Genomic DNA, 10,707 nt, shown 5'->3' with positions numbered 1-10,707 from the left:
AACATGGTTATTTAAACAAGCGTACAACAAAGAGAAAGGGGAATAGAACACAAGGAAAATATCCATACGGGTATTTATTTTATTTTTATATATATTTTTGCTCACCACCAAAGAATAAGATACTATAAGTTATCTATTTTATATCTGTCACTGATGAGAATGGACATGATGTATCACACCCACATACGAATAATTATAACAAACTATGTTACTGTAAATTGTTGGCACCTGTTTAGTGGATAGAAATTTAAGATTTTTTTCCTACATTAATATTTGTACCTTATTGTAAACCGTTGTGATGGTACCTATTTTAATGACGGTATAGAAAAGTTTTTAAATAAATAAATAAATAAATAATGTGGAACCTTGCATTATGTAGCTATAATTTAGGTTACTCTTTCTCTCTTCCCCTCCTCCCCCACCACACACCACCCCTTTCATCATCTTTTCTCATGTGCTTTGGATTAGGGATCCTTATAGTCATTTTTTTTTCCTTGCTGCTACTTTCTGGCCCACCTGTGACCCCCACATTGGGCTTTGCAGAGGGGCACTTGGGTTTCTCATAAGAACCAATAAACCGGATTATGGCTCTTGGCCTTTGGCTGCTATTCAAGTACAGGACATGAGATTTGAGGAGGTCCCTTGATCTCGTCGCTTGAAAACCTGGATATTTATGGGGAACATGATGATGTAATGACTATTGGCAAAGCAAGGAGATTAGCCATCCTGAAAAAAGAATATCTGTCACGAGGTGTTTTTCCCATAGTTTGTCTGTCATCTCTCTGTACATGTTGCTATCATACTTCAGCTTATAAATATTATATATATATATATATATATATATATAAAATGTAATTGATCCGTTTACGAGGAAGTGTGTGTGTATGAGGGGGGGGGGGAAGGGCAGGACTGAGGCTCTTGTGACACTCCCATAGGCTCAGTCAGACAGGAGATTCACCGAAGAGGTTCACAGCCCCTTTCATGCAAACTTGCCAGCTATAGCCCCCAAGAATTTTATGAGCCCAGAATGTGCTGTCTGTGCCTTTCTGATAATTCACCTATTCCCTTTCCTTCTGCAGCTCCCTCTCTCCCCATAGCTTCCTGCAGGCTATGGTACTATTGATGTGCCTCAAGGATAATGGACCCCCAAAGGTGGTTACATGGCTGGTTTCTGCCGCATTACAATGGTAAAATTGGTTGGTTGGGGGACTTGAGATGTTGCTGACCTCCACCTTCTAATAAAACGTTTTCAAGCCAGGTGTTGGAGAAAGGATGGAAAAGAGGATAAGAGAGGGAGGAGAGGAGTAGTGCACATCAGCTTTGACCCCACTTGCTCGGGGTCACACATGAGCCGCTGTCTTCGAGTCTCCCCTTCCCCCCCCATCTGCAGCTCTCCCTCTCCCTATTCTGCCGATGTCTTCCAGTCTCCTCCTCTCTGCAGGAACACAGTCTTGTCCCCTCCCTCCCATCTCCTGCACCTCCCGTTCCCTCTCCCTGCAGGGGTGCAGTCCTATCTTTCCCCTCCCTCTCCTGCACCTCTCTCTGCAGGAGCGTGGTCTTGCCCTCCCTCTCTCTCCTATATCTAGCATTCCTCCTGCCTCCCTCTGCCTGCAGGAGCGTGATCCTACCCTCTCCCTTCTGCCTGCCGCTTTCCTTTCTCTATCTTCCCGCAGTAGCAAGGTCCTTCCCAGTCCTCGCACCCTGCCTCCCTCCCCATGCAGGAGCGCGGTCCTCCTCTCCTATCTCGGAGCTGACTGGAGTGACTTCCCCCCGATAGGGGCAGCAGTTCCCCGGATATCTCTCTCTCTCTCTGCTCTTTCCTCCCGTACGTCACCTTAAGCAGGATCTTCCTGGGGAACTGGAAAGTGCACCCGCATTCTTTGAGAGCATGGCTGGACGGGTATTGATTTCTGTGCTACATGTAGGTGCGCTGATGGGAAGCGTGTACCTGTGTTTCCGGGTGTATATGTGCGTGCGTGCCTGTGTCTGTGGCCTCGGCAGCTGGAATCCCCCCGGGGTGATTCCCAACTGCCGCTGCCCCCCACATGATTAATCTCGCCTCTCTGAATTGGTGCTTCTCTCTGAGGTTTTCTTTCGGGAAATTAATCTGCCAGTGGCAAGAAGCTACTACAGTGGTATATGAGCCCCCTCCCTAACGTCCCCTTTTATTCCTAAAGATCTTTCCTTAGCTCTAGACTAGAGCTCCCAGACACTGTGTTGAGAAGGGAGTGCTGCTCACATAACATAATTATATCATAAGCCCTCTTCCCGCCCCCCCCTGCTGTTTTCTTCTCTCTGCCCCCCCCCTCCCCTCCTTTTTCTTTTGCCTTCCCACTCAGTCCCTGGTACACAGTAAGGAGGTTTTCTGACCTCAGTGCACGGAGGCTCTCTGACAGCAGCTCACAGGTATGGCACCTGCATTACCTGGCCGTAGGGGACCCCCTCAAGGAGAAACTGAGGTGCTCACACTCTGTCCTGGACATGGGCAGGGCTGTAAATGGGCTGTGCTCTAAGGAGGACATGACTGGCTACTATAGACATAGCCCTGAGCCCTGGTACCATCCCCCTTCAGGTAGGGGAGGAACAGAGCCTAAAAATAGGGGTAAATATTACTCTTTAAAACTAATGTGTGATCACAGAGCTGTGACACCCAGACTTGCTAGCTACCTGTAAATTTACCAGCTACTCATAAAAATAGCCCAAAATGGACCATTCTGGGAGGTCAGACCACACCTACATTTATTGATGGTTGGCAATCCTAGCTGTGCCTTTTCTTGGCTCCTTCCAACAGATGTTGCAGTAGTTGTGTTTTGGTGTAGCAGGTGGGAGGTCATCAGGAGAGGCACTTTGAGTGGGGAGAGATTGCCAGGGGTCAGGAGTCCTGGGAGTCTGGCAGCTCCTAGCCCCCAGCGGAAAGGGAATGAACGTTCACCTGGAGCTCAGGCAGCTGATTCCCAACCCCCCCCCCCCCCCCACCCAGCAGATCATCTGAGGGACCTTGGGGCCTTCTCACCCCCTTTCCTCCTCCCTTCCCCCCTTCAGACACCGCTCAGCTAACCTGAGTCATGTTTGACAATCAGTGAAATAGTTGGGTTAACCATAAAAATCTGTCAATAAAAACTGTTGTTTGGGATTTGGTAATCTTGGTGAGAGCTGCTCTCAGTGGGTGTGGGGTCCAGGGCGAATCAACTGGTTGACAGAAAGTTATAATGTTGGGGATAGGGCTATCATGACAGTGCAATCCGCCCCTGTTTGCCTCCCCCCTAAGGCCAGCCTTGCCTTCCCTACAGTCCTTATATCTAATCCCATTTCCAGCACCATCCACCACTGTGTAATCTAGTCTTGAGAGTACAGAATGGTGACACCTGCAGACCTAGGATCCAGTCCTACCACTTTCATCAACTGTTTCGATGCATCCTTATTTTATTTATTTTATTTTATATTCCACCTTTCAGACACTTCAAAGTGGATTACAATCAGGTACTGTAAGTATTTCCCTGTCCCCAGAGGGCTCACAATCTAAAATTGTACCTGAGCCAATGCGGGGCGAAGTGACTTGCGCTAGGTCACAAGAATTGGAAACATCTGCAGCCTTAGGATCCCATCCTCTCTGTACCACCAACTACTGTGTTACCTTGTGGTGAAAGCAAACAGCCATGAGGACCACAGACTCCCGAGCTCAATGGGGGTTTATGGCATTTCCAAAGGAAGCTGATAGTCTATCTGCAGTCATAGTAAAACATTTCCCTCTTTCAGTCTCACTACTGCCACTCTGAGTTAGAGTAAGCCACTTCTCCCCCCATCCTTCTCCACATTTGTATGTGTTTTCCGACCCTTTCTTTACCTGGTTCTTGCAGACTTCACTCTCCTTTACAAGACTCGTGGGTATCAGAATGCACCCCAGATGGTAAAGTTTCCAAGGCACTTAAGAACATAAGAAATGCCATGCTAGGTCAGACCAAAGGACAATCAAGTCCAGGATCCTGTCTCCAACAGTGGCCAGTCCCAAAACTTAGATCCAATTTTCATACTGCTCGCTCCTAGAGAGATAAATGGGGAGTTTTCCCCCAAGTCACCTGGTTAATAATTGCTTATGGACTTTTGCTTCAGGAACTTGTCCAATCCCTTTTAAACCTCGCTATGCAGGTTGACTTGTCACCAAAGGACATGATCATATCACACAGCTTGATGGGATGCTGAGTGAAAAAATACAAAAAAAAAAACAAACCAAAGAACCGAAATGCTGGGTCAGACCAAGGTCCATCAAGCCCAGCATTTGGTCTCCAACCATGAACAGTCCATGTCACACATACCTGTCAGATCCCCAATCATTGATCTATTTCCTGTGTCTCACTCCCATGGACAAGCGCTGGCTTATAACTCTTCAGGAACCTGTCCAATCCCTTTTTTAATTCAACTTTGCTAGATTCTTTGACCACATCATCTGCCAACAGATTCTATAGCTTGATTGTGCGCCAAGTGAAAAAATATTTTTACAGTTTGCTTTAAATCTGCAAGTTGCTAGTTGTATGGAGTGTCCCCTAGTCCTAGTATTGTTTGATAGGGTAAATTACCGTTCCCTAATTATCCATTCCACCCCACCCCACTCATGATTTTATAAATTTCTATCAAATCCCCTCTGTTGTCTCTTTTCCAAGCTGCAGAACCCTAATCCATTTAGCTTTTCTCCCTAAGGGAGCTTTTCCATCTCATTTATCATTTTTGCTGCCCTTCTCTGTACCTTTTCCATATCCATTATGTCTTTTTTTGAGATGGGACCACCAGAACTACACCCAATACTCAAGATGAGGTCACACCATGCAATTATACAAAGACATTATGCCTATCTCAGTTTTGTTCTCTATTCCTTTCTAAATAATTCCTAATATTCAATTTGCCTTTTTGACCACTGCCACACACTAAGCCAAAGATTTCAAGGTATTGTCCACAAGGACTCCAAGATCCTTTTCCTGAGTGGTGATTCCTAACATGGAACCCAGCATTGTATACCAGTGGCTGTGATTATTTTTTCCCTACGTGCAGTACTTTGCTCTTGTTCACACTAAATTTGCATCTGCCATTTAGAAGCCCAGTCTTTTAGTCTCACAGCTCCTTCTTCTCCACAATCCACTGCTGTTTTAACAACTCAAAACAATTTTCTTTCCTCTGCAAACGTGGTCACCTCAGTCATCGTTCCTTTCCCCAGATCGTTTATGAATATGCTAAATAGCCCAGGCCTGAGTTCAGACCTCTGGGGCACTCCACTAATGACCATTTAGTCCTACCCTCTATTTCCTGGATTTTATCCATTTACAAAACCACAATAGGACACTGCTTCCAGTCCCATTCCCTCCCAATTTCCTGAGTCTCTCTTGAGGGACTTTGTCAAATGCCTTCAGAAAATTCCAAATACACTATAGTAACTGGCTCACCTATGTCGCATATTTATTTACACCCTCAAAAAAAATCTATTAAATTAGGCAAAACCTAGGCCCAGTAAACTATGTCTATTTATATGGTCCGTAATTTTGTTTGTATGAATAGCTTCAACCATTTTGCCTGGCACTGATGTCAGGCACAATCAGTCTATAGTTTCCCACACCACCCCTTGAGCCCCCTTGAAAAGCTGGCATCACATTGACAAACAGCCTCATTTTCAGAACACTGGAAGGTGGCCAATTTTATGGAGTAGCCCCTGGTCCTAGTGTTCCTTGAAAGTGTAAATAATCATTCCCTATTTACCTGTTCCACCCCACTCATGATTTTGCAAACCTCTATCATATTCCCCTCAGTCATCTCTTTTCTGAGCTGAAAAGCCCTAACCTGTTTAGATTTTCTTCATAAGGAAGCCTTGCTATCCAACCCATTTACCACTTTTTTGTTGTTCTTGTCTGTACATTTTTTTTATTCCACTATATCTTTTCTGAGATGGGATGACTAGAGCTACACACAATATTCAAGGTGCAGTTGCACCATAGGTATTATGATGCTGTTTTATTCTCCATTCCTTCTCAAGTAATTCCTAGCATTCTATTTGCTTTTTGATCCCTACCACACACTGAGCTGAGGCTTTCCACGTATTGTCCATAGTGATTCCAAGATCTCTTTCCTGGATGCTTACTCCTAATATGGAACCCAGTACTGTGTATCTAAAGTTCGGGTTATTTTTCCTTCTGTACATCACTCTGCATGTGCTTGTCCACATTCAATTTCATTTGCCATTTATATGCCTAGTTCCTCACTTTCACAAGGTCCTTCTTCAATTCTTCACAGTCTGCCTATGTTTTAACTACTCTGAATATTTTTGTGTCATCTGCACATTTGATCACTCCACTTGTTTCTCTCTTTTCTAAATCATTGATGAAGCGGTTAAACAACACTGGTCCAAGGACACGCCCACGAGGTACTCCACTCTTCACCTTTCTCCACCGGGGAAACTGATCTTCCTTGGCTGAGCTCTCCCTTCTTCAGAAGGCACCCATGAATGGTCTTGGGTACAAAGGTAGGTATCACACTCATAAGGGCCCGATATAATAAGGTGCGCTAAGCAGAGTTCACAGTTTTACTTGCAGTTAGCTGCACACTTTTTGTGCACGAACTTTTACTGCTGTGCTATTGCAGCAAGGAAGTTTGCGCACAAAAACATGTGGGTAAGATTGCGTGTATTGGTTAGTGCCCTCACATGGAAATCCCATGCTAATGAAGGCCTTAGCCATTGCCCCCAGTGCAGAGAGGAGCTTGGAGCCAACGTTAGTTTATGGGGCTGAACCTGGAGCTCGCGGTGGAGAGGAGGATCTTGTACTCTGGGATTTGTGTGCAGAAAGCTTGCTTTGTCTCAGATCAGGTTTTCGGCACATGCATTGTGTTATATACGCAGAAAACAGAATTTGTGGGCAAAAATTATTTTTTGTGCACAAATCAGGTTCTCTGCGTGTAAAATCACTCTCATGCAAGAGGATGAGCACACATTTTAACTTGGGTTTGTGTGCACTTTTCCAAGTCAGCCACTTCCCTGGTGCATTAGCATACCGTTAGCTTACTGCAGCAGGAGTTAAATATTTTGTGAGTGTGCCTGCTGACTTCCCGCTCACAGTTTTGATGCAGGGCTTATTAAATCAGTCCATGAGAGTCAGCTGAGGTTTCTCCAGGACCAGGATGGCTACTTGACCTCAGTATTTGCAAACTCTTTGCTACATCAGGAGTAAGATTCTGCACACAAATATGCCTTGCATCAGGATCAGAATAATTTAAAACACGAGTTAATATACAGAAAGTGCTGGAAGCTGACCCATGTATCCATCCAGAATCTCTGCCCTGGAACTAAAGGGACATCTACCCAGGCTAAGATGGTTTCTTTGGTCTCTCCTGTCCCTTACCCTCTCCCCATTCCTAGTTACTTTATTACCATCTCCAGTTTCTCTTCAAATCAAATACAGAAATAAAGGTCAATAAGACGCGCATTAAAACATGTACTCATATTGAGCACCCGTTTTCCTAAAGCGAACACAGTCACATCCTCTGGGCACCTAATGCAGAATTAAAATGAGGTGCTGTCTTAAAAAGGATGCACTAGGAAAAAATTGTGCATCCCTAGTGTTACACTTGCCGCCCACGGTGCAGCCCTCTCACCTTCCCAGACAGACCTCAGCGCTCACCTCTCCATCGCTGGCGGCAGTCGGCCGCCAGCTCCGACCTCGGGCCCCTGCCAGTGTCCCTGGTGCTGCTGTGCTGCCCGGGACCTCTAGCCAGGATTCCTCCTCTGGACAGGCCTCTCCGCCTGCTCCGCGGAGAGACCCCGCCGATCGCACCGCGCCTCCTCCTAGGCGTGTGCGCATCCTTGATACTTTTCAAGGGCCCGCGGCGGGAACCTGGCCGCGGACCCGGATGCTGATGTCACCACTCTCAGAGTACTTAAGCTCAGGCAGCGCTCCTAAGCGTTGCCTTTGCAACAGGTCTACTTGGTTCCCTGTTGATCAAGTGCTTGTTGCCTTTAGAGATTCATCTCAGCCTTGTGTTCCTGATTCTTCGTTGTTCCTGGTTCCTGTCTCTTCGTTCCTACCCTGCTCCTTGCTTCGGATTGACTTCACGGATTTTGACTTTGCTTTGCCTGACTCTGCCTTGTGACTATCTCCAAGCCTGACCTCTGGTACGTTTGACCTTGTCTGCCTTCTCCAAGCCTGACCTCTGCTATGTCCGACCTCGCCTGCCTTCTCCAAGCCTGACCTCCGGTACGTTTGACCACGCCTGCCTTCTCTAAGCCTGACCACTGCTACGTCTGACTACGCCTGCCTTCTCCGTGCCTTGACCATTGCTACGCCTGACCACGGCTGCTTTCTCCGCACCCTGACCATGGATGCCTTCTCCGCGCCCTGACCATTGCTACGGATAACTTTGCTATAAACTCTCTCTTGTCCAGAGTTCCACATTGCTTGCTACAGTCTCTGCTGGCCACCAGCTTCCATCCAAGTCTGACAGTGACTCCTCTGCCTCTATCCTCTGGATGTGGACTTACAAGGCTTCGGCCTTCCTTTGCTCAAGCACCCTCAGTCTCTCCTTGTTCCTTGGTGCTTGGGTTTCAGTTCCATAACCCATCTTGGATAGACTTACGCCACCTGCTGGCTGCTGTCTCTGGGCTGAACCATCTACCTTCAATAACCTATCTCGAGGCCCACCTAAGTCCTGCCGGCCCCAGCACCCAAAGGCTCAACCCGAGGGGGACATGGGCTGGTATAGGTGAAGCTCCAGTGGCTCTAGCTTCAGCTCACTCCACCTGCTGACAGTGGGGACCCTTAGGTCCTTGCTTATGGGTTGCATCAACCCCACCTCAGCGCAAAAGCATCGGGCTCCCAGAATTGCGAAGGGCGTGCATCCGTTTTATCCCGCTTCAGGCTGATTTCGCCCCTTGCTATTGTGCATGCATATTTTGTGTGTAAATGTGTGCATCCACATTAAGCCATTACATTATACCTTTATTTTTTAAATAACAAGCAGTATATTTAAGTATCGAAATGATACTGAAGTAGGAGGAACCACAGAGGACAGTGTTTTTTTACATTTTATTCTGAGCCTTTGATCTGTGGATTGACTTAATGCCAGCTCCGGGGCTGGAGTTAAATTTGCTGCATTAAAAAGTGTATGTTGGGCACCCAGTGATTTTCTGCATGGGGGGGAATAGCTAATAGCCTCATCTACATGGAATTTGCATGTGATGAGCTCTACCAGCTACACATTTGTTTGGGCTTGCATTTTGGATGCGCTAATCTCCTTATTGCACTGAGTGCTAGTCTAGTGCGTCCCAAATGCGCGTAAACCTGTGCGCTAGGCTGGGCGCACTGTATTGCATCGGCCCCAAAGTTGGGTTACACTCCCCTTCTGTTTAAAGAAAACGAGCAGGTCAAGGTAAAGGATGCTGTTCCAAGGGACTTGCAGATTACAGAACAATGGTGAGTGATGTGTTAACAAAAGGAAACAGAGAGGCAGCAAAATTACAGCACGACATGGCAGTTACTACTATGAGCAACTTGCTGGGCAGACTGGATGGACCATTTGGTCTTTATCTGCCTGTGAGGATGGCTGAGCAAATCTTCACTGTCTGGAGTCAGGAACCACGCTGACGTCAACTTTTCTTCTTGCAACTTTACTTTTATTAACATTAACAGCAATTCAATAGCAATAACTGCCTACCTTTGCAGTACACTTTCAGTTCCTTCAAGTTAAATCAGACACATTTAAAGGAGATGCCTTCTCCTGGAGACACAGGAGCCTCCTGATTCCAGCTGCGCTCACATTCTTATTCCCCTCCTGGCAGGGTCCCGTCTACAGAGCTCTCTCCGGCCCTAGGAGTTAAATTGGACCAAGCTAAATGCCTGGGCCTGCACATGCAAAAAGGGGGAAAACAGGGTCAATTCATCACATAAACCCCTCCTCCCTCATCTTGGATCCATTGGTCTGAGCATTTTCCACTTCCCCTAGATCCCATCCAGGGAAGTGTCTCACATCCCCAATCCCCTTCACCTGGCCTCCACCAGCTAGCCTTGGGATCAGGGTTTTTAGGTCAGGCTCACCCCCACACATTAGGGTTACCCTAAATAATCAATATTAGTACCACCCACTGCACCCTTTGCCCAGTGTCTACCCGTTGTCCTTTAACTGAGTCCATTGTTGGCTTCAGGTTACAATTCCACCCTAGCAGGATTCTCTGGACTGGCTGTGGGACTTGTAGTGAGCATTCTTCACTCTTCTCTCTGGTGACTTGTGTCTCCTCTGCGCTGTTAGGATCACAACCCTCTGACAATTCCTCCACACCTCTCACTGACTCCTCATCAGCACCACACATTGGCTTGTTTGTAGCCCCTCTCACTGGTGTCTCTACTCTCCCCCTCTCAAGACTCTCCATGGCCCCTCCTTCTGGACTCTCAGCCGCGTCTCCGTTTGAGCTCTCCATGGCAGCGCCTCCAACTACTGTAGCCCCTCTCACTGTGGCCTCCAAGGCCTCCTGTGGCTCTCCCATCAGGCCCTTGGCAGTGCCTCTCTCAGATTCCTCCATGCTGCCTTCCTCTGACCACTCGATGCTGCCTCTTACAGGCTACTTGGTACTGCTCTCTTCTGAGCAGTCTGTTTCCTTCTCCAGGGCACGCTACGAAGCTCCACCATGAGCTTTTCTATATCTCCTACTCAGGTAATGTAGGATCATTCCTCTAAGACTCC

General features: G+C 47.0%; 1 long non-coding RNA gene across 1 annotated transcript in view; it reads left to right on the top strand.

Moving 5' to 3' along the window:
• Positions 1-1,828: 1,828 nt before the first annotated feature.
• Positions 1,829-10,707, top strand: part of LOC115097901 — a 28,957-nt gene continuing 20,078 nt past the window's right edge. Inside the window, exons 1-2 of the long non-coding RNA XR_003858358.1 lie at positions 1,829-1,921; positions 6,367-6,502. This is a non-coding gene — a long non-coding RNA (uncharacterized LOC115097901). The remainder of the gene's footprint in view (positions 1,922-6,366; positions 6,503-10,707) is intronic.

This window comes from Rhinatrema bivittatum, chromosome 8 (assembly GCF_901001135.1).
Source record: "Rhinatrema bivittatum chromosome 8, aRhiBiv1.1, whole genome shotgun sequence".
NCBI lineage: Eukaryota > Metazoa > Chordata > Amphibia > Gymnophiona > Rhinatrematidae > Rhinatrema > Rhinatrema bivittatum.
The sequence above is the reverse complement of the archived record's forward strand: the minus strand, read 5'-3'. Positions and strand labels throughout refer to the sequence as shown.